General features: G+C 43.1%; 1 protein-coding gene across 8 annotated transcripts in view; it reads left to right on the top strand.

Moving 5' to 3' along the window:
- The first annotated feature begins 14,356 nt into the window (after positions 1-14,356).
- Positions 14,357-24,028, top strand: part of Mtmr3 (myotubularin related protein 3) — a 131,134-nt gene continuing 121,462 nt past the window's right edge. For all 8 annotated transcript variants that reach the window (XM_074061277.1, XM_074061280.1, XM_074061283.1 and 5 more), the window contains exon 1: positions 14,357-14,514. The gene's annotated coding sequence lies outside the window, so the exon portion shown is untranslated. The remainder of the gene's footprint in view (positions 14,515-24,028) is intronic.

Raw genomic sequence — 24,028 nt, forward strand, 5'->3', positions numbered from 1 at the left:
ATGCTCTAGTCACACACAAAGAATTTGGCATTTTGTTTCAGGGATTTCAGAAACTCACACTGTTTATCCGTGAATATTTTCAACACGTGCTGCCAATATGGAAGCCAAAGGCCAGTGTGGTTACTGAGCTCTTGGAATGATGCTACTCTGAATTGTAAGAAACTGTTAGTGTAAAATAATATCTCGTTTCAAAGACTTAGGATAAAAAAAAGAATGCAAACCATCCAATACTTTGGATATGAGAGCATGAATAAAATAGCGTATTATTAAAATTCAAAAAAAAAAAAAAAAAGGAGCCATGGCAGGACAGATCCAAGGAATGATTTGGAAATTCCACCATATATACACACATATACATATATATGTACAGGGTGAAACTTCCAAATATATATATAATGTATAATATATATAACTACATATATTATATATTCCAAATATATATATAATGTATAACATATATAAATATATATTATATATAAATATATGTATTATATATAACATACATTAATATATAAATATATGTGTTATATATATAATATATATTTTAAAAAAATATTTTTTTGGTGGGATTTGAACTCAGAGCTTCACACTTGCAAAGCAGGCACTCTGCCACTTGAGCCGCACCTCTCATCCCTTTTTTGCTCTGGTTATTTTCGAAATGGGGTCTCATGAACTCTTTGCCTGGCTGGCCTCAAACCTCAATCCTCCCAAACTCAGTCTCCCAGATAGCTAGGATTACAGTTGTTAGCCACTGGCACCTGCCTCATCCTATATTCTTTTCAACCCCATCCCAAGCATTTCAGTCAAGGATCTACCTAAATAAAAAGTGTGCAATGCCAAGGTGCCTTACAAATGCAGCTTTAGGACAGGTTAACAAGTGTTTTCTTCTACCAAACAACTGCTCTCTTTTTGGGGTTGGGCACTGTGGGTTGAACCCAGGTCCTTGCATGTTAAGAAGTGTCTCTATAATTGAGGTGCACTCCCAGCCCCCAGCTACTGCTGTTAAACCTTTGTGTCGTGGAATAGCAGAGATGCCACCAGTAGGACAATAGGCTCAGCGTCTTTTCTCCTAAGCATTGGAACCTGGTGTCCTACTCTTCACAACTGACATTTAAGGGTCTCCATTTCAACCTCCTCTGGCCACTGTGTCACCTTTTAAACGTGGCTCATTGTTGTCTTTCTCTGGACATAAGCTTCTCCCTAGAAAAAGACATCACTCTGGTTCCTACCTTCTAAGGTGGCTTAGGAGGATCAACAAATAACAAAAATTCTGACTACCTGGCAAGTTTCCACACACCTTACATGGATGCAGTGAGCACTGTTGAACCTGAGTCAGTGATCTATGGATTAGGTCAAACTCCTGCCCTGCCCTTTCCTCTAGCCAGTTTTCTTGGCCTGAAAACCAGAATAGTTTTTTGCATTTTAAAGAGTTGTAGGAAGAAGGAAGGAAGGAAGGAAGGAAGGAAGGAAGAAAGGAAGGGAGGGAAGGAAGAAGAGAGAGAGAGGGAGACATAGAGATACATGTGGTTTTACAAGGATAAAATATTTATTACTTGGTCCTTTACAGAAAAACTTTGCTCTCTTCTATTGTAGAGTATAAAAACGAGGTTTTCTGGGTGCCTGTGGCTCAAGCCTGTAATCCTAGCTACTCAGCAGACTGAAATCAGGTGGATCAAGTTCCAAGGCCAGCCTGGGCAAATAGTTCTCTCGAGATCCCATCTCCAAAATCACCAGAGCAAAATGGACTGGAGGTGTGGTTCAAGCAGTAGAGTACCTGCTTTGCAAATGCAAAGCCCTGAGTTCAAATCCCAATTCCACTGGGGGAGGGGAACATTAAAAAAGGCTCAAAATGGGGAGGATGGGCTGAGGGTATGGCTCAAAAAATAAAAGGTCACACAAGGAGGAAATAGACAAGCTATGCACCCATTCATACATCTAAAATGTATAGGCTGGGTTCCTTTCGTATATAAGGATATCGATGCTTATAAAATCATGAGATAGTTAATACAGTGTTTCCCGAGGTGGGTTTCAGATTCCAGGAATTGCCTTGGAGCAACCTTAGGGCAAATGAGTTCTGGATACTGCAAACTCTGTCCCCTCCTCTTTCAAGGTCCTGTATGTCTATCATTATATCAAGGCTTTGAGAAGTTCTGCTGCAATTTTAAAAACCTGGTGACTCTGTTAAACTCAGCATATTTCAAATTTATTCAGCTTGGGAAACTCTTCTCTCACTGTGTTTATTTTGAGGGTAGCTATGTCGTATCATGCCTCAGAAGCATTTGGGAGATTCAGAAGGCATAGGTCAGTCACTTGGGTTGGAAAGCTGGCCTGGTCACTTCTTTGCATAGGATGCAGAATAAGTCACCCGGCTTCTCTGAGCCTCAGTGATGGAAGATAGAGACTAATTTCTAGATGCAGCTCTGATCCCTTGGTTTCTGTCCTTTGTGTGTGTGTGTGGTACTGGAATTTGAACTCAGGGCCTACACTTTGAGTCACTCCACCAGACTTTTTGGGATGGGCATTTTGGAGATAAGATCTCAAGAACTATTTGCCCAGAGGTTTCAAATCTTGATCCTCCTGACCTCTGCGTCCTGAGTGGTTAGGATTACAGTGTGAGCCACCAGTGCCTGGCCTGTCTTCAGAGCCTCATTTCCCACAGAGGTGTTCATTGGTAATCTTCCATACTGTTAGGCCGGGATAGAGAATGACTCTGGCATAATTCTATAATTTTCCAGAAAGCCAGAGGTCTCCACATCCCACTAACTGCTTTTATTTTGTGCCACACAGGCCCTGAAAATGAAAGATGTAGAGTGGGTCAGTTTCCAAAAATTCAACCTTAAAAAGTCAGGAATGGGGCTGGTGGAGTGGCTCAAGTGGTAGAGGGCCTGCCTAGCAAGTGTGAGGCCCCGAGTTCAAACCTCAGTACCATAAAAAAAAAAAAAGTCAAGAATGTGGGACCCCTGGGGACAGTCCAATAAAAGGATCCATCAGCTTGTCCAGACAGGGTTATTTCCTAGAGGTGCTGATAAAAGAATTTGGAATATTAGAAGAATGTGGCCATGTGTGATCCTGCCTGTCCTCTGTGATTAACACAGCATTAAATCACAGAATTCCAGCAAGATTCTCTTTCTGGATGGCTCACAGTAAGATGTCCAAATAAACAAGTATCTGTTCCAATTGGTTGGCTCAGTGAATAGGCCAGTTCTCTATCGCCTCTGGGTGCTAAGCTCTCTCTCTCTCTCTCGCTTTTTTTTTTGGTTTGAACTCAAGGTCGACACATTGAGCCACTCCGCCAGTCCCCCCACCCCTTTTTGTGACTTTTTTTTCAAGATAGGGTCTCTCAAACTGACTCCAAACTGCGATCCTCCTGACCTCTGCCTCCTGAGTGGCTAGGATTACAGGCGTGAGCCATGGTGCCCAGCCTGTGCCTCTTCTTGAGGCACCTTTTCCCTTGATTTCTGCCCAGTCTCTGCATTAATGTTATTGGACCTCCATGAGTCTGGGGTAGATTCCTCAAACATCACTGCTACCACAAGTCTGTCTTTTCCATCTGCACACTTACCTGGGCTTCTGTTGACTTTGTCTTGCCAGCCAAGCTGTGAGTCTCAGGAGAGCAGGGACTAATTTTTATCTTGTTCACTGTTCCAAGGCCAAAGCTTGTCCTGCTACTCCATCAAGGGAGCCCTCAACAAACGTTTGCAACAAAGAGATTGATGGAGGGGGCTGGGTGGGAGGTACAGTGGTAGAGTTGCTTACGTAGCATGCATGAAACCCTAGGTGCCAACCCCAGCACTGGAAAGGAATTGGGCTCCCCCAAAACATTCTGGGGGAAACGGAGACAGCTTGGTAGACTCTATAAAGGTATAGTAGGGCTGGGATTAGAATCAAGATCCTCTGACACACTGGATGTAAGACTTTTTCATGCTCCTCCTTATTTTTGGAGGTACTAGAATTTCAACTCAGGACCTTGTTTTTGAGGCCCCCTAAGCTACCCCCCCCCAGCTCTTTCTCTTTTAGTTTACTTTTCAGATATAGTCTCACACTTTTGCCAGGGCTGGCCTTGGATGGCGATCTTTCTACCTCCGCCTCCCAAGTAGCTGGGATTACAGAATGTATCACCATGCCTAGCCTCGCCTCAACCATTTCTTAAATAACTTAATTCCTCTCTAGCAGAGCTCCCATGGCCTTCTCCATTCTTTCTTGTCATCATTGCAGAGGTTAAGACCGTTTCATAGAATTATTTGATAACAAATGGGATCTCAGAGTAGAGGAAAATTTTATCTAGCTCCCAAGCGTAGGAGAAATGTGTGCCCTTGGACCTTGGATTTTCAAATGAGCCAGCAAAATCCCTGCTGATGCTCTTCTCTTACTGGGTCCTGTCTGCTTCACATTCAGCACAAGAGAAAGCCAGCTTGTGTCAGCCATGAGTTATGACTGGCTGTTTGCTCTATTCCCCTGGAACATTAAACACCCTGGGCAGAGGGGAAGAAGAGGTAATCTCAGGATGCCTGGCTCCCAGACACCTGTCTGGGAGCCAGGCAGGGAAGGGGGGTACCAGGAGCTCTCTGCTCTGTTGGGTTGAGAGTCAAAAAAAAAAAAAAAAAAAAAAAAGACCCATGGGGCTTCCACATAAAAGGAACAAGGGAATCTCTGTTTGCTTTGACCTCTGCAAAAACAATTGGCTTCTTAGCCAAGAGACCTGGGTGCTTGATTTACTTGTTTGTTCATTGCCTGCTTTGGGTAAGATTCCTATCTCTGGGCCTCAGTTTCTCCTCACTGTCAAAGAAGTGTCTGGATGGTCTGAGCTCACTCTAGCCTCATGAATCTGGAGCTAAGTGTAATGCAGGGCTTTACCTGTGTTCTCTAGTGCCCTGGTAGAGAGCTGGGGCTTTGTCTCTCACTGGCTGTGTAACTTTAGGCACATTCTTCACCTCTCTGAGCTTTATCTGCACTACTGGGTTAACAGCCAGTAACCTTCCACGTCTGGTTGCTGGGAACTAATGCCAAGACTTTGCATTTGGTATCAGCACTGAATCAGTGCTTAAGAGCTCTTATTGGGAATATTGTTCTCCAGATAGCCCTAACCTGGCCTTGGTGTCGCTCCCTCTACCTCAGTTTCCTGCTTGGGACTCACTTGGTGGGGGCAGGGAATCCTAATAAGCCTTTGCAAGTTCTGGGCAGAGGGACAAGGAGCTATTTTCAGTGGGTTCTGGTTCTATTTGTAGCTGGTGAGTTGGCCCAGGCTGTAGGGAAGTACTGGGCAGACAAGCTAGGTGCTAAGAGGGGTGTGTTGTCTTACACCAGGGAGGGGAGGGAAAAGAGAGGCAGGAGACAAGGAGGACAAATGGACAGGAGGAGGGGACCCCCCCAGCCTCCACCCCAAAAGCCCCTCTCTCTAACCTGGTTTTGCTAATTTTATTTCCTGTGCCTTACCTGGGTTTGCCAATTTTATTTCCTGTGCCCTACCTGGAGGGGGGATTTAGAAGGGGCACTTGACTTTTTAAAGGTAGATTTAGTTAGTAACACAGCGACCCCTCAATCCTGTGAACTCAATGTCCCCACTCCTACAGCATTGATTTTCTCAGGGTCAAGTGCAATTCTCAGTAGAATTGCGGAAAATTTGTAATGGCTAAACCATCAAACTCCTAAATTGTTCCTCAAAGAAAACAGGAAGCACTCTCATTTCCTTCACTGCATCCCAGGGGCAGAAACTTGTGGGTTCCCCCTGCCCCTCCGCCTCTGGCAATCTCTCTGGGCCTCAGTTTTCCTATCTGTGAAATGGGATATTCCGAGCTCTTGAGTCCTTCCCAGCTGCAAGAATGTGGTTCTCTGATGCAATTATCAAGCAAGGTAAGGCGAATGCTTTAATCAGGGGATGGCAGGTAGGACTGGGAGGCTCCAGGGCGGATGACATCCTACCCTGTCATCTTCTGGATGGGAAGACTGAGGCCCTAAGGGTGAGTCAGTGGCTCAGCTGGGTCAGTATCCCACGCCTCCTACCTGGCATGGTAGCAGGTCTTTCCAGACACCAGCCTGCCAGATTCCTCTCCCTGGGAGGGCAATGGGAGTCACATCTATTAGGTAGTACTGTACACGTGTTCACTCATTTAGCTGCCGCAGCCCTCCATTTTCCAGACGAAAGCCTCCCACGCAGGAAGGAATGGTAACAGGTCTGCTTCATTCACAAGTCTTTGGCTAGTTGAGTGTTTACCCAAAGTCTAGTCACTTTAGTTTCAGCCTCATGAATTTTTGACACAATCTACTATTGTCTTCATATTTTTCTTTAAATCGATTCATTATTTTATGAAGTTAGCCTCAGCTTAAGAAGAGGTATCTGTGATACTGAGTTGGATCTGTTATAGTTTTCTAAATGTATGTTAAATATAACTATTTAAATTTAAAATTCTTTTTTACTGACTGAAAATGAGTCGGTTCTTAAAAAACTTGAATAGATACTCTATACCAGTGGTTCTCAAACTTGTTGGTTTCTAAAAAATTATTGAAGACCTGGAAGGACTGGAGGTGTGGCTCAAGTGGTAGCACTTGCTTAGTAAGTGAGAGGCCCTGAGTTCAAACCTTCCAATATCACCAAAAAAAAAAAATTCAAGACCCAAAAGAGCTTTTTTTTTTCGGTACTGGGGCCTACATCTTGAGCCACTCCAGCAGCCCTTTTTTGGGAAGGGTTTTTTCGAGATAGGGTCTCGAGAGAACTATTTTGCTTGGGCTGGCTTCGAACCTTGACTGCCTGATCTCTGCCTCCTGAGTAGCTGGGATTATAGGCATTCACAACTGTGCCCTACTACAAAAGAGATTTTAGTTGGTAATATCAGTGGAAATTTCCCTTGGTAGGAATGAAAAGTCAAGACAGTATAAATAATTTATTGATTTGTATAAACAAACTTTTAGCATGTGTTTTAAATTGACTGCTTGACAACTTTCTGCTGCACTTTTATATTTTTGTTTTTGTTTTGGCAGTACTGGAGTTTGAACTCAAGGCCTCATACGTGTTAGGCAAGCACTCTTACCACTTGGTCACTCTACCAGCCCAGCCCTTTTAACATGTTGGGTATTTTTGAGATAAGAGTCTTGCAAACTATTTGTCCAGGCTGGCCTTGAGTCTCATTATTCCTGATCTCTGCCTCCCGAGTAGCTGGGATTACAGGCGTGAGCCACCAGCTCCAAGCTCTTACAATAATAATATTATTTATTTATTTCAGTGTTGGGGGTCCAACCCAAGTCCTTTTGTTTGCTAGGCAAATGTCCTACCCCTGAGGCACACCCCAGTCCTTCAATGCTGTTAATGCTCTCTTTGAAAATCTTTTTATATGATAATTATATATTGGTTTTTTTTTAATTGACAAGCAAAAATTGTATTTCTGATATACAACGTAGTATTTTGATATAAATGTACCGTGGAATGGAGCTCTGTCAAGCTGCTTTATACATGCATTATCTCACACACTTATTGTTTGTGCTGAGAACACTTAAAACTGACTGACTTACATCTTATATCATTACGACACAGAATGTAAGGCACTGCACACAACAGTGTACTGTGTAGCCACCACCACCAATGTTCAAAAGGTGCCTTGAAAGCATTCCTCCTGTCTGATTGATATTTTTTTGTCTTTGACCAACAGTTCCTGAGCCCCTCTCATTTCCAGCCCCTTGTAACCACCATCGTGCTCTCTGTTTCTATGGGTTCCACTTTAGATATTTACTTAATTTTAAAATTTTAATTTAAATCTTTTTTGAACTCAGGGCCTCAGAGTTGCTAGGCAGGCGATCTACCACCTGAGCCACACCCCCAGTCCATTTTGCTCTGGTTATTTTGGAGATGGGGAGGGTCTCATGAACTATTTGCCCAGGCTGGCTTCTAACCATGATCCTCCTGATCTCTGCCTCCAGAGTAGCTGGGATTACAGGTGTGAGCCACCAGCACCCAGCTTAGTATATGCATTTTAACAATATTAATTCTTCAAATACATGAACACAAGATATTTTTCCATTTATTTGTGTCTTCTTTGATGTCTTTCATTAATTTTTTATAGTTTTTGGTGTACAGATCTTTCACTCCTTAGTTATATTTATTCCTAAGTGTTCCTTCCTGAATAGCTATTGTGAATGGAATTATTGTACAGGTATGCATGGGTGCATGCTTACACATGTGTGTTTTCTGTGATATTGGATATTGCAAACTCTGAGCCTCGTGCTTGCTAAGCAAGTGCTCTTCCACTGAACAGCCGAGGATTTTTTTTCCCTCCCTCCTTCCCTTTTTCCCTTCCTTCCTCTCTCTCTCTGTCTTGCTCTCTCCCTCTTTCTTTTATTGTTTGTTTTTGAGACAGGGTCTTGCTATGTAGCCCAGGCTATTCCTGAACTCATGATCCTCCTGATTTCCTGAGTGCTGAGATCATGAGGTTCACACCACTATGCCTGGGCCAGGATTTTTTTTTAATTTCTTTTTTGGGTATTCCTGGAATTGAATTCATTTATTAGTTCTAACAGTTTTTTGGTGGAGTCTTTAGACGTTCCCATGTCACTTGTAAACAGAGACAATTCAACTTCTTCCTCTCTGGTTTAGATGCCTTTTATTTCATTTTCTTGTCTAACTGCTCTGGCTAGGACTTCTCATACATCCTGGACACCCTTGTCTTCTTCTTGATGTTAGAGAAAAAACTTTCAGCTTTCCACTGTCAACTATGATGTTAGTTTTGTTTGTCATATGTGGTCTTCAGTATGTTGAGGTACATTTCTTCTGTACCTAATTTGTTGAGATTTGTTTCATCATGAAGGAATGTTGAATTTTGTTAGATGCCTCTTCTGCATCTATTGAGACAATTGTGTGGTTTTTGTCATTCATTTTTAAAATTTTGTGTATCACGTTTATTGATTTGCCTATGTTGAGAACCCTCCTTGCATTCCAGAAATAAATTCCACCTGGTCCTGGAGAATCATCCTTTTAATGGTTCTTTTTTATTCAGTTTGCTAATATTATTTAAAAAGCAAGATGATTGGGGGAAGAGAAAGATGGAGGGGATCGATGGAAGGGGTGAGTCTAACCAAACGACATTGTAAGCAAAGCATACATGGAAATGTCACGATGAACTCTCCTTCCCCATATAACAATATATGCTAATAAAATGTTTTTGAAAAAGTAACATAAGTGGGTTTGGGGTGTAGTTCAGTATTAACTTGTTTGGAATGTGGGAGGCCCCTGCACTGCAAAAAACATGTAAAAAAATAAAATTGACATTATAAACCCATGATTTACTATCAATAATATATTTTATGTGAAATCTCTGGAAAATACATTTTCCAGAACAAAAAGTTTTGTGAGAAGAATGACATTGTGGACATCATTAAAGTCTGACTTAATGAGAAGAAAATTACGTTATTACATTTGCATCTGCGTTTAGTTTGTGGCAACTTGCTTGGGTTGAATTACATGAAGAAAATATTAGCTCAGTGCAGCTTTTCCTAGCTTGCTTCATTATAAATAATATCAAAAATTCACTTTTGCTAGTGTTGCCACACATCTTAGCAGAAAAGAGTGGATATTGAGAAATATCCAGGCTCACCGTAGGACATTCAAGTTTTCCAAAATTATTAAGCCTGAAGGTTCTCATTCACAGCCAATATGATTTGTTATTTTACTTGAAGGGACAAACGCATTTTCTTAAATTTTTATTTTTTTGACAAAATATCTACCAAAAGGGCCAAATCTGGATAACTGTACTTTGAATGTTGATATTCTTTCCAGTAAAAATAAGTGCTCCCTAAAAAAGAAGTTAATTCAGCTTGCAACCCAAACAATTGCACAAGTGTTTTTCCTTGAGACAACCACCCTACTCTGTACACAGCAAAAGTGCTTTTGTGTGTGGTGAATGACTGCTTAATAGGCGGGAAGTTTTATTTTGGAGTGACGAAAATGTTTTGGAAAGGGACACAAGTGGTGGTTGCATAACATTGTGACTGTATCAAATGCTACCGACATTTAATAAAATGATTAATTTTCTGTTTTGCGAATTGCAGCTCAATAAAGAAATTGAAAATTATGCTTTATACGTAATTTCTATTTCATCACCCGGAGCAGTAAAAGGACTTGTACTGCTTCACAAAGGGCATTTCTTTTCTTCTTCTTTTTTTTTTTTCTTTTCGCAGTTCTGGGGCTTGAACTCAGGTCCTACACCTTGAGCCACTCCACCAGCCCTCTTTTGTAGGTTTTTTTTGAGATAGGGTCTTGAGAATTATTTGCCCATGGCTGGCTTTGAACCACGATCCTCCTGATCTCTGCCTCCTGAGTAGCTGGGATTACAGGCGGGAGCCACTGGCCCAGCATAAAGGACATTCTTAAGTGAAACTGACAGTTTGTTTACTATTTATCCATGTTGGTGAAGAATCCAACAGCTACTAGTTCACAATGTATCTTGCTTTGAATTGTGACAAAGTGCAAGCAATTTTATCCTACTATTCTTGCACATTTAGTGCAAATATCAAATAACTTATTGGTACTATTACGAAAATAGTTTCAACTCCTGTAGACCCCTGAAAAAAAATCTCAGACTTCTCGTCCCCTTGCTGGGGACCTGAGGACACACTTTGAGAACCATTGCTTCTACACTGAATTGGAATTTAACAGATCCACCCCAATGGTAGGGATGCCCTGTGGTGTCTGGAGAGATCTTGGTGGATTCTGAATCACAGGAACCATGATTCAGTTCTAGCTTCTGTCTGACCTTGGGAAATTTCTTCCTTAATGTCTCAGAGTCCTGGTTAGCCCTGACTGATAGCTGGGTTCAGTGAGTCTGAAATGAGTGACTTTTACCACTAAGCAGCAGGGTCTACTCGTAGGAAGTCTGCAGTTTTAGGGACTTGGGCCCCCTGCCTTCCAGGGACACTGCATGACTCCAGGAAACCTTCACTCTCTATCAGGCAGCCTCTCCGTCTGTCTTAGGCGACCTCAAAGGGTCCCTGATTTGCTGGCAGAATATTTTTCAGCCTTTAATATGACAGTGGAGAACTAGATTGAAAGGAGGAGGGGGAGAGGAAGGTCAGGTGAATAGAGGGAACCCCTCATTTGAGAAGTGGGGGCAATGATAGATGCCCTTCCTTGTTTCTCTTCTTTTAGTTTCTTTCTTTTTTCTTTGTGGTACTGAGGCTTGAACTCAGGGCCTCATGTTTGCTAGGCGGGTACTCTACCACTTGAGCCACTCCACCAGTTGTTGTTTCTACATACAGTTAGGATGTTGGTTTCAGTCAAAGCCTCAAGGATCCTGTCCACTGGTTTAGTTTTTTCACATGATACAAAATGTCTTCAAATTCATTACCTCAAATTCTATGCAGCCATGAAGAAGAACGAAATGTTATCATTCGCTGGTAAATGGATGGAATTGGAGAACATCATTCGGAGTGAGGTTAGCCTGGCCCAAAAGACCAAAAATCGTATGTTCTCCCTCATATGTGGACATTAGATCAAGGGCAAACACAACAAGGGGATTGGACTTTGAGCACATGATAAAAGCGAGAGCACACAAGGGAGGGGTGAGGATAGGTAAGACACCTAAAAAACTAGCTAGCATTTGTTGCCCTTAACGCAGAGAAACTAAAGCAGATACCTTAAAAGCAACTGAGGCCAATAGGAAAAGGGGACCAGGAACTAGAGAAAAGGTGAGATCAACAAGAATTAACCTAGAAGGTAACACCCACACACAGGAAATCAATGTGAGTCAATGTCCTGTATAGCTATCCTTATCTCAATCAGCAAAAACCCTTGTTCCTTCCTATTATGGCTTATACTCTCTCTACAACAAAATTAGAGATAAGGGCAAAATAGTTTCTGCTGGGTATTGAGGGGGTAGAGGGGAGGGGGGGCGGAGTGGGTGGTAAGGGAGGGGGTGGGGGCAGGGGGGAGAAATGACCCAAGCCTTGTATGCACATATGAATAATAAAAGAAAAAAGAAAAAAAAATTCATTACCTCAAAGAAGAACCCTTACAGGCCTGTGTGAGGTGAGCAAGGCTGTGGTAATGACTCAGGGGCAGGGCAGATGAGGAAACTCAAGAACAGTAAAGGGAAATGAGGAACAAGTATGAGGAAGCATGCATCAAAGTTTAAATTGAGGGGTGGGGCCTGGATCAAGTGGTAGAGAGCCCAGCTCAAGGCCCTGAGTTCAACTCCCAGGGCCCCCTGGGGGATTCAAATTGAAATCGTTAGACTCACACCAGCCTTCTTTCCATGTGTCTTCTTACGCCTTCTTCTTGAAGTGAGTGTTTTGTTTTTGGTAGTAGAGGTAATAGGGTGGGGGGAATTGGTGTTGGGGAGTGAACCCAGGGTCTGGGTGCACACTAAGCACGAATTCTGCTGCCTTTACCTTAAAGATGAGCAGGTGGTAGGACTCAGTAGAGATCAGGTGTAGTCTAATATTTACAAGTATGTACTTGGAGTCCAGTGTCTTGGGTTCAAATGTTGACTTTTCCTGCTTCTCACGGAGGAGCAGTACCAATACCTTACAGGACTGCTCTCAAGATTCCATGAGATGTGCTCACACATATTGAAAAGCTCAATGTGAGCTATTATGGGAAATGAGACAAAAATACCACGATTTCATGGGTGCAGAGAAATTCTGCCAACTGTCCTAACTACTGGTTGAGGATTCAGCTGAAGATTCCTTTAACCAGGATTAGCAGGCAAACACTTACCCTTTAAAAAGAGGAGCAAGTGAAACACCAACCTTTGTCTTTCCAGCCATCTGGTTTCCTGGGAGCTTGGGATTGGCTGAACGGATGTCGACTGCTGATTGGCTGAAGTCTTTCCCCTGAGCCATTTCGTTGGAAGCTGGTTAGCCTATTGGTGGGCTGTCCTGGAGTCAGGTGCTAACTCTAGTCCAATCAGTGGCCACTACGTTTGGAAGTCCATCTAAGGTGTTTCTTTTTTTTGGCGGTCATTCATCTGTATCCTATTTCCATAAAAGCTATAATCAAGTAGAGGAAGGGGCAATCCGGTCAACAGCATATAAATGAAAGTGCAGGGTTTGATCCCCAGCACCACACATACACACAAATATTGACGGCAACCTTAAGAGCCAACGAGGGGCCACCATTGGACTTAAGTTTAGCCCTGGGCTTTCTGGAAGCCGGAGTTAAAGAGAACCGATCAGCTAGCTGCATAACCCCAGTTACTAAAAAGGAGGAAGCTACCAGTGCCTCTGAGAGTAAACCAAAGGTTTTCCTCACTGTGAACTGTGTTGTAATTTCTTCCTTGAGGTTTTGTTTCAGGCAATTGTGCCATGTAGTGGGTAGTACAGCCCGGTGAGTGAGAACAACTGTTTTTGGTTGTAAGTTGGGTTTGGGTTTGAATTTTGTTTTAGTAAGTGCAGCTTATTTTGGGCTTCACTTTCCTTATCTGTGAAATGGAGATGACAACTCCTACCTAGTATTAAAGTTGGGAAGATTCAATTAGATGAATTGTGTGAATAAATATTAATCCTTAGTTAACCAGGATAGTTCACTGCCTAGCATCTGTCTCGCACAATTCTAGCTGCTGGGGACACAGTGATGAACAAGTAGCTCTTACACTGCAGTCGGGTAGAAAGACAAATAAACATTGAAAGGAAACAATTTCAGAAGTTGTGGAAAAAAACAACATAACAGATGCAGGGATAGATTCATTTGATCTGTTCTCTCAGCCATTTTCTTGCAAAGTCAAGTACATAATATTAAAATTCAACCGAGAGGAGGCGAAATTGTCAGGACGCAAGGTAGCGCAGTTGTGGGATGGGGAACTCTTCTATAGCCTAGTGTGTGTGGGTTACAATTTTTTTTTTAATTTTGTTTGAAAACTCACTTCTCTGTGATTTTGATTAGTACCTGAGGTTGAGGCAATTTGAACTTGTATTCTGAGTATAACCTCCAGCACACTGTATTTATATGCATTATATTAAATTAATTTTATCCTGACTATACGTGCTGGTGAAAGATACTGTTCTATTTTACTGGTAAGCAGAGTAAGCCGAAGTCCGGCCCAGTGCTAGCGAGCGAGGAAAAGATGCCTCCTAGAAGTCTATAACACCACCTTTGGTGTTCCTCTTCTTGATTGGTTATTGATCCCTCCTCTCCCTAGTTCCTGTTTGTCCAGCTCTTCGCTTGGCCTGCTCCAGGAGCCCCTTTGCTCTCTTGCAGCCGGCATTCCTCTGAGCCGCAGCCCCTCCCACCTCCGAGGGCGTGGCTATAACCTCAGACCACGCCCCTTTCCCCGCCCGCCGACTGAGCGCCGGAGCGTGCGCGCGCGTCCCCGCTCACGGCCCGGCTCGGCTTCGGGAGCGCGCTCTGTGTGGCCGCTGCCGCCATGTTGTTGTGGTTGTGAGAAGGCGGCGGCGGCGGCGGCGGCGGCGGCGGCGGAGGAGGAGGAGGAGGAGCAGCCGGACGAGACGCCTGGCCCCCGCCGGCCCTGGCTGGGAGCCTTGTGGGGTGGCGGAGGAGGCCGTGCCGTGGCGGGCCTCGCCATGTCCTGCTGTCCGGTAAGAAGCCCCACTCCCGGGTCTCGGGTTGCTGAGGAGGAGCTGGAGGAGGGGCCGGCCGCGGCCCCGCGGCTGTCACCGCCGAGGAGGCGGCAGCCCGGGTGTCTGCAGGGAGGACTGGGGTGGGGTTGGGGGCCCGGCGAGGCGCGGGGTGCGGGGGGGGGCAGCGCGGAGAGGGCGGGGGTCCCACGGTGTGGCCTTCCTGGACCCGGCGAGGACGAGCCCGTGGGGCTCGGGATGGGGGGCGCTACCCTCGGGGCACCCCGGGAAGTGTCGGCGGACCCCCCTTCTCCCTCCACCCTGCCCACAGCCCCCGGGAGGTTGGTTGTGAGCCCCTTGGCTTCGCCTGGGTCTGTGGGGGTGGCGAGAGGCCGGAGATCGGGGGGCCGTCGGAGCCCCGGGGCGAACCGTGCGGGCCCGGGCCTTGTGGGAAGGAGGAGTGGCCGCCTGGCTGTGCAGCCGGGCAGCCTTCTGACCTGGTAGTACCTGGGTGGGGAGGATGGCTGGGGGGCGGCGGAGGGAAGGGGGGCATCGCGGGTCGGTCGGCTCGGCGAAAGGTTACAGTGTTACTTCTTAGGCAGAAATTGACGCTGCAGTGTGTGGAATCGCGGGACTCTCAAGACGATATTGTTGGCTGTATTTTGGGTTGGAAAACAACTTACCTAAAAATTACGGGGTGGATTTTATAGCCACTTTAATAGACTCCTTTGGAGTCCGATAATCTCACTGGTGAGTTTTTGCAACCAAGGCTTTACTGTTAGGTTAGGGATGTTCAGGTGTCTTTATCAACCCCCCCCAGGTCTAAATTCTTAACTGTTTCTAGTGTCTTGATGTCCACCGTGTTTTTTAGTTTTTCGTATCAACGAAAAAAGTGCACCTGTTCTTCTAGTTGAGGTTCAGTTTAGTTTCTCATAGAGTGAACAGTGATGCTATCAAAAGTCACTGTTGAGTTACAGGAGTTGGTGGGTACTGGGGTTTGGACTCAGGGTTTTATGCTTGCAGGTGCTCTACAGCTTGAGCCACGCCTCCAAGTCCATTTTGCTCTGGTTATTCTGGAGATGAGGTCTTGTGAACTATTTGCCCAGGCGTGGCCCGTTCTGGAACGGTGATCCTCCTAATCACAGTCTCCCAAGTAGCTAGAATTACGGGTGTAAACCACCAGCGCCTAGCTTGGAGATGACTTTTTATGTAAAATGTTTATGATTTGTTCATAGACAAGGTGACCCGGGCTTTCCTCTTTTAGATTCAGGGCAGTTTCAGTAGGCAAGAGACATACTTGACCTGTGTGTGTTGTTTTTGCTTGGAGACCTAGGTGTGTTGGTGGCCTGCAAAGAGACTTGTAGGGTCTGTGACTGAAGGGGTAGAAAAGGTTACACAATGACACTTTAGAGTAAACCCGGTACAGTGTGTTATTAAACTGAATTTGGAGGGTTCTAGAATTTTAGTTTGTTTGGCTACCAAGGCCTCTTTCAACTCTACGCCTGTCACTTCCAGATGAGCAGGAATAGTTCCAGTGACCAGCACAGTGGTCCAGCCCTACTTGTAGTTAATGGCAAGCCAGAGGAGAAGTCAAGTTTTTCAGCGTGTATGCCAGGTTCAGTGGTTACCTAGTTAAAGGTCATTCATTAGAACTCACACTTGTAATCCCAGCTACTCAGGAGGCAGAGATCAGGAGGATCGCTGTTTGAAGCCAGCCCTGGCAAAGACGGGTGGCTCAAGGTGTAGGCCCTGAGTTCAAACCCCAGTACCACAAAAAAAAAAAAAAAAAAGGATTACAGACTGCCTAAAATGCCAGTTTGTGGGTCTCATGCAGGACCTGGTGAATTTGTGCACCCATTTGGTAAAATTAGATGTTGCTTAACTGGAAATGTGTCCAGAAAGTCTACTGAGGAATGCGGAGGAAAGAAGCAGAGAAGAGTCAGTAATTTGCTTCTCACCCACAAAGGGGTCTACTGAAGGTGCTTCCCAATGTCCCAACATTGGGGTTCTCTTAAACCTTCTGTTTAGGTTTCTAGTGAAGTGGAGAATGGGTATGTTACAGTCACTTAAGACCAAGGCTGTGAACCAGGAAGCTACACTGTGGATTGTGAAAAGTTCTTGAAATTTGCCCCAGGCGGCTGTGACAAGTGGCAAAGTCAGTGTAAAATCTGCTAGAAGTCCTTGGTTGATATCTTGTGTGGTAAAGTGGAATTGTGAGTTACCAGAGCAAATGTTCTTGTTTCAGAGGGGGTGTGGTAAGGGTTGTTAGAAGTTTGCAAGAGGTGGAAGAAAGTGTTCTTATAGTTGTGTAGGGTAGTGAAGGAGTTTGGTAAATACCCTGTGTCACATCGGAGAGTATTTTTAGAGAGGTGCACCCAGCTGTTCACTACAAGAGCCAGAGCCATGGTGGTTTGTTTCCTGGTGTCCCAGCTTAACATACTTTTCAGCAAGTTCTGTGCCCTTAGATTTTTTTAAGTGAATGAATAGTATTGGTATGGGGAGAAGAAAGTTATGGTGGTCGTTAACAGCCCTAGTTAAGAGGCAGTTTTCAGTTTTTGTTTGCAATTTGGTTTTCCTTCAAGGGATTCTGTTTTCTATAAGGATTGTCAGTGAACACTATCCTTCTTCCTAGTTTTTGACATGCTTTAAAATCTTTAGATGTTAATGATTTTTTTTTTTAGGGCCCATTTTATTGAATACGGAGGTGGTGTAGAGTAATGGGAGGCTCTGGATTGGCAGACAGACTTAGATTCTGATTCCTTTTGTGTGATTAATTGCTGCTGGGAATGTCACTTCTCTGTGTTTCAGTTTTCTCATCTGTACAATGAGGACCTCTACTCGCTGACTACTTAGCCTGATTCTGCACATCCTTAAGAATTTCTAATAAGAGGCTGGGAGTGTGTCTCAAGTGGTAGAGTGTCTGCTTAGCGAGCTCTAAGCCCTGAATTCAAACTCTAGTACCTATAAAAAAATAAAAAAAGAGATAAAAGAAATAAAACAACATTCTGTCTTGGGTTTGGTAGGACCAGGATTTGAACTTGGGGGCTTTGCACTTAGTAGGCTCTCTATACTTGAGCTACACTTCCAGTCCATTTTGCTTTGGTTATTTTGGAGATTGAGTCTCACGAACTATTTGCCCAGCCTGGCCCTGGATCTCAGCCTCCCAAGTAGCTAGTATTACAGCCATGAGCCAGCAGTGCCTGGCTTGCGTTTTGCTTTTAGATCATGGATTTTTACACATTGCCCAAAGTGCTCGGAAGTTGTCTGTTGCAAATGTTGTGCAGAAACAACATGCTTATGCTGTTGTAACTCACTCAGTGCTGAAATCAAATTGGGTTTCACATAGGGACTTTTGGTGTGAAGCTACAAGACTAAGAACGGTTGGGGAGAAGTTTGTGTAATCTGTGGCTAGTTGTTTATTACAGACCACCCACTTCTGCAGTTTTCTAGAGTGAATGTGTATGTAATTTTATAATCAGTGAGACTTTGATTTAAGACAAAGTGTGAGGTCATAGCCGTGTTGGATTGAAGTAGGACCCCGAGTAATTTTAGAGGCTACCAAAGTTACTAATATGTCATTGCTATTTTTAATCTTGATTTTGTGATACTAACACTGGTATGCTTTCATCTTCATTTTTGTACTGTATCTAGAAACAATACATCTTTTAAATTCATATTTGTATCAGATGTTCAAATCAAAATTTTTGAGACTTAGTCTCCCTATTCAGCTAGCTAGTTGGCCTTGAATTTGTAATTCTCCTACTTCAGCCTCCAGAGTGCTGGGATTACAGGCCTGTGCTATCACATGCCTGGCATAAAAATTGTTTTAGCATGACAGTAGATAGACCAGTAAGTGTTGGGTTCAAGCCTAGGTCGTACTCCTTGTTAGCTCTTTGTCTCTGGCAAGCTGTATAACCCTTCTAAGCTGCAGTTCCCTCATTAGTGAAAGGAGGAAGAACAGTTGTTCTGTTTTATTTCACAAGGCTGTCAGAGACGATCAGATGGAATGGTATACTTGAAAAGCAATGAAAAATGTGAGAGGATGGTTATAGAATCCAATTGTGTTAGGGTTCTATTTTATTTTCTTCAACAAGATGATTTTGTGGAGCAGTGGTGAACCTGGTACATGATGTCAAGTGCAGAATATCCTAAGGTCACTGATAAAGCAACAGGAAGTTTCTGCTTCTGTGCTTTGCTCAGAGAAAGCTTTCAGCATTTGCATCTGCTAATAGGAATAGTCACAGTGTTGGAGGGCCTTGGGGGGAATGTGGGGTGTCTCAAGTTTGTGCCAAGGTCTGCACTTGGAATAGACTTGATGTGTTTCACCCATTTTCTTACATTGGAGCTGTGATGGAAGGTGGTAGGAGCAAGGTGTTAGCACATTCTGTGTAAAGTGTTAGCACTATGTTTTCTAAATGGCAGGTGGCAATGTGGTTATTTTAAAGCTGTAAAAATATATCAGTACATTGACTATGGTAAGTATTGATTTGGAAAACTTATTTATTATTTTTAAAAATATTTATGTAAATGTACTGGGTTGCAATGTAAAAATGTATTTTTTCATTTGGGTTGTGTAAAGCTTCAAATGTAGTTGTTTAGGGACGCGGTACCTGGCAGTGCGGTAGATTGATTGTCTATGAGATAGTGCGCATAGAACAAACTAAAGGCCAGAAGAAAATTGTGATGTTGGGTTATATTAAAGCTGTTTCTCTCTCTCTCTTTCTCTCTATCCTCGCCTTCCTTCCTTTCCCCCCTTCCTCTGTCCCCAAGGTACTGGGGTTTGAACTCAGGGCCTCATGCTTGCTAGCCAGGCACTCTACTCCTTGAGCCACTCCACCAGCCCCTAAAGCTATAAAATCTCTTAATAATGAAATACTTCATAGTTCTGTGTTACATTGTTGGTTTAATGGACAAAGTTAGCAGATAAATGTACACTAATATCTCTAAGCATTCCTTTCCCTTTCCGACGGAGTGTTTGGTAATATGTCTTGGTGCTGGCCACTACAGAGTGGCATTTTGGATGTGTTTAGACTTAGATTTGTTAGGTGCCTGTGAGAATGATTCTATCATAAGAGATGGCAGCAAGCTTTCTGATTTCATTTCTCTGGGTTCAAATCTAATTTCTTCAATACCTAATGCTTTTGTGATTTAGTTGCAGAAGACAGGTAAAAATTCATTTAGTTCTCTGAATTATTCATAGACTCGATAATCTGGCAAAAATGTAAGGAAATTCTAAGTATATATATATTAATTCTAAAAGTGAGTATACTGATAAACCCTGACATAACTGGGAAGAATTGGTATAAAGACAAGATGGTCACTTGATCTAGGGTCCTTCTTCTTTGTTCCATGACTGTCATTTTTTTCCCTCCCTTTTTCCCTCCCCTGCCTCACTACCTCTCTTTTTTCAAGGGCTTTCACTGTGTAGCTCAGGCTAGCCTAGAACTTGGTATGTAGTCCATGCTGACTTCAAACTCAAAATCCTCTTGCCTCAGCCACCCAAATGCTGGGATTATAAGTGTGTGCCACTACACTCAGCTAACATTGGTTCCCCCCCACCAACCCGCAGTGTTGGGGGTTGAGCCCAGGGCCTCCCAGATGCTAGACAAGCATTCTACCACTGAGTTACATGCCCAGCCCCTCAGCCCCTCGATTTTCTGTATCATGAGCCATATAATATTACTGTCAAGTATTTAGACTGATTCCATCAACCACATGGAGAGCAGAGTGTTTTGGAAGTGACAAGGAGTTTTAACTTAATCTCATTTTTAATTTCAAAGTGAAATTATTTCTGAATATGAAAGCTACAGTGCATGTTCAGTGTAATACACACACGTGCGAAATAAAAAAACAACAGTCAAGACAAGCAGGAAAATTCAAGAAAGCAGATGCTTATTTATTTATTTATTGTGGTACCAGGGATTGAAGATGCCCTATAATTTGATCTGGATGTAGCAGTTGGTGTTTTTATTGTTGTCTTACACATAATCTATTGAAATACTTAAAGAATAGCTTTCCATATGAAATTTATATTCCCTTAATGGGTATTTAGGTGTCTGTAACATGGATGCCTCATAGTTTATAATTCCCTGTTGTCAGTGGACATGTCTTAAAACAGAGCTGTGATGAACTTGCTTGAACATTTTAATACAATTGCTATTTTCTTAGGATGAATTCTGATAAGTGGCTTATTAGTCACAAAGTTATTTTTTTTTTCCTTTTGTGCTGAGGAATGAACCCAGAACTTCACACATGCTAATAGGCACATGCTCTTATTTCTGAGCTATACCCCCAGCCCTGGTGTGTTTGTTTTAAATTTGGCTATACTCAATGTGTCTTGTAGATAGGATTTCTATTTTAAGTTTCCATCAAGAACATATTGCTACCCAATTTCATATATTCTTGCTAGTGATTTACTGTCTTCAGCTTCTTGCTGTGAGTTTAAAACAGTTTGGATTAATTTTCCTGTTTTTTCAGCATCAGTTTAATTTCGTGGAGGAGGCAGGTAAAAATGGTTAAGTGACAAGGGAGTACCTTAGCTTTAGAGCAGTGGTCTCCAAACTTGATTGCTCACCCTACTAGTAAAAAAAAAGAAAAAAAAAAATCAGCATTATTCCTCATTCCTTATGTGTTTAACTTAGAAACAGTATACAGTATCTGACTGTTGTATACTCTATAAAGAATAAGCCAGAAGTTAATACGGATGAGAATTACAAATAAAGCTCAAATGTCTTCTTCCTTTACCCCAGTGGAGCATCTTAGCGTCTCTTTGAGGTTTATTCTGCTCTGCTTTGAATATCGCTACTTTAATATTGGACTTTTATGGATGATTGTTTTGGGGGCATTTCACTAGTGTTACAGATGGCCTCTTTGGTTGCATTATGATAGTCTTTAAAGTGTTCTATACTCTTGAGAGTCATATGTGTAATGAGGGCAAATGTGCACTTACAGCATCAGTTTGATACGTTTTGTCATTTAGAGGTAGCTGAGTTTGAAAAGGCCAAATCATAGGGTACAAAACAATGTAAATAATTAGTACCTCTCTATGAATAATTGACATTTTGTAAAGTATATTTTTGAAAATCTATGTTTTATGGAAAGCAGTTTGGTTATAATATACTCCTGTTCTCTTAAGAGTTTAGGTCTTGGAGACTGAATGAAGGGATGAATAATTGCTACTTGGTTTCCTTTGCTTGCAAAGTACGGAAATTAACCTGTCACTCTAACTCCATTTGGAGAAGCCTGAGCCTGTAACTTAAAAAATACTGTCTTGGGCTGAAACTGTCTGTGGTGGATATTAGATTAAAAGGTAACTTGTTCTTAAATTCCGTAAATTGCTTTTGGCTTGTGCCCCTTTCTCCATAAGCTAGGAAATCAGAAAACCGTGGTTTTAGTACTAGAAAGAAATGTCTCTCTTTCCCCATCATGGGGAACTTATTTTCAGTTATTTTGTATGAGTTATTGTCAGAGAAAGACAGTAATACTTAGAGGCTGTAGTTAAGTGAGTTGAGTGATTATTTTTTTCATGGTACTGGGGTTTGAATTCAGGGCCTCATGCTTGCTACAGGAGCACTACCACTTGAGCCACTCTCAACCCCAGCCCTCCAGTGGTTATTTTGAAAATTTTTTTAAATAGGTTTTTTTTCTTCATATTGGTTTTTTTTTTTCCTTTTTTTATTGTTGTGCTGGGTGGGGGTACATTGTAGCATTTACAAAGGTTCTTACAGTGTATCAGATCTATCATACTTGAAATCCCCCCCTCCACTGCTCTCTTTCATTCCCCCTCCCCTGATTCCTGGAACAGTTTCAACAGGCATCATTTTTGCGTTTACATACATGTGTCTACGTTATTTGTATCATATTCACCCTCCTACCCCTTCCCCTGCCACCTCCCCCTTCCACCAGTGCCAACTCCTCTTCTCCCCACACAAAACCCGGTCTGCCCTCCTGTTCTCCGATTTTGTAGAAGAAAACACAAAAGATAAAAAGAGAAATATGGCGTTTTTTGCTGGTTTGAGATAAAGATAGCTACACAGGGAGTTTCCTTGTGTTGTTTCTATGCACATGTGTATTACAGCCCCCCAGTTGGTTCATCTCTAACAGACCTCTTCACTCCTCCCTAGTCACTTTCCATGGTGGCCCTGGGCCAGTTTCAGATTTCTATATTCATTCCTGTACTGTGAGCACATCAACCACATTCAAGTTTTTGGTTTACTTCCCTTGTCCTGTCCCTCCCGTGTGCGGCCTCCTCTTAGTGTGACCCATGGCTGAGTGGTTATTTTTTTTGCCAGCTTAAAGAAGTGAGATAATTTACATTGGCGATGATTACTATATAAGTGTTGTGCACAAAAGGCCAGTATCCCCTTTTGCCTTAGGTGGCGCGACTTGTGAAGTATTTTCATATATATTTTCTTAGATCTTCACAAGGATTTGAGACTGTTCATCAGGGATGTTGTGACTTGCTTAAGGATACATGTCTAGGGTTTGACATATTTAAGGAGGTAGACTGAGAGTTGCAGAAATAGAGACTGGTAGCTTTTCCTATCCTCACTCCCGAACATTTTCTGTACTGTCTGATACAGACTAAGCTTTCAGTGTGTAGGGACTGTTTAAACTCTAACATTTACTTCATAAATTATGGTGCAAAAGCAACACTTCCATGTGTGTCATCATGTGCTAAACCTTCCTTTCAGATAGCCTTTATCTTCTCATCTCTTTTTCTTTCCCTTGAGAAACTGAAGTTTCCACTCAAGGCTTTGTACTTGTGAGGCAGGCATTCTACCACTTGAGCCACACACCCAGCTCCCTTTACCTTCTCCTAAGATATTTTCAGGGGTACAAAAAAGTTAGCTCCTTCTAGTTCCACTCATTGTGTATGTCTCTCCTACTGGCAAGACTGTGTATTTGATTGTCTGGCTGTATTATCTGTTTGCTAGACTGCTATTTGAAAAGGAAGCATCTCTTTAGTTGGTGTTTGCGTACATGATGGTGTGTCCCCACTCCTTCTGAGGATTGAACTCAGCCTTGTGTGTGCTTGGCAAGTGCCTGCTCAACCACGGGGCAGCCCTAGCCCTGCGTAATGGTTCTTGAGACATGAACCTCACAATTCACCATGGCATGAATTAAAAGGAACACGTTTGAGGGGCCAGGCATGGTGGTACAACTCTGTAATCCCAGCTGCTCTGGAGGCAGAGGTAGGATGGAGATGTGAGGCTGGCCAGGGCAAAAGCAGGAGACCCTATCTGAAAAACAAACTTAGAAGCAGAAGGACTGGGAGCGGGGTTCAGATGGTGGAGCCCTGCCTGAGGAGCGCTAGCCACTGAGCTCAACCCCAGACCGCCACACAGCAGCGATAACAAGTAGACAAAGGCAGAAGCAAACTCTCCTCCCACGCTTCTCTCCCTCTTCTGATTCGTTCCTCCAATTCCTCGTATGTACAGTTTTCACTTACTCAGAAAACGTGGCGGAAAGTTAGTCTTCCAAGGAACTAGTAAACAGTTTCCCTCCTGCTCAGTTTAAAGTCTTTTTTGACTAA

Source organism: Castor canadensis, chromosome 18 (assembly GCF_047511655.1).
Source record: "Castor canadensis chromosome 18, mCasCan1.hap1v2, whole genome shotgun sequence".
NCBI classification, from domain to species: Eukaryota; Metazoa; Chordata; class Mammalia; order Rodentia; family Castoridae; genus Castor; species Castor canadensis.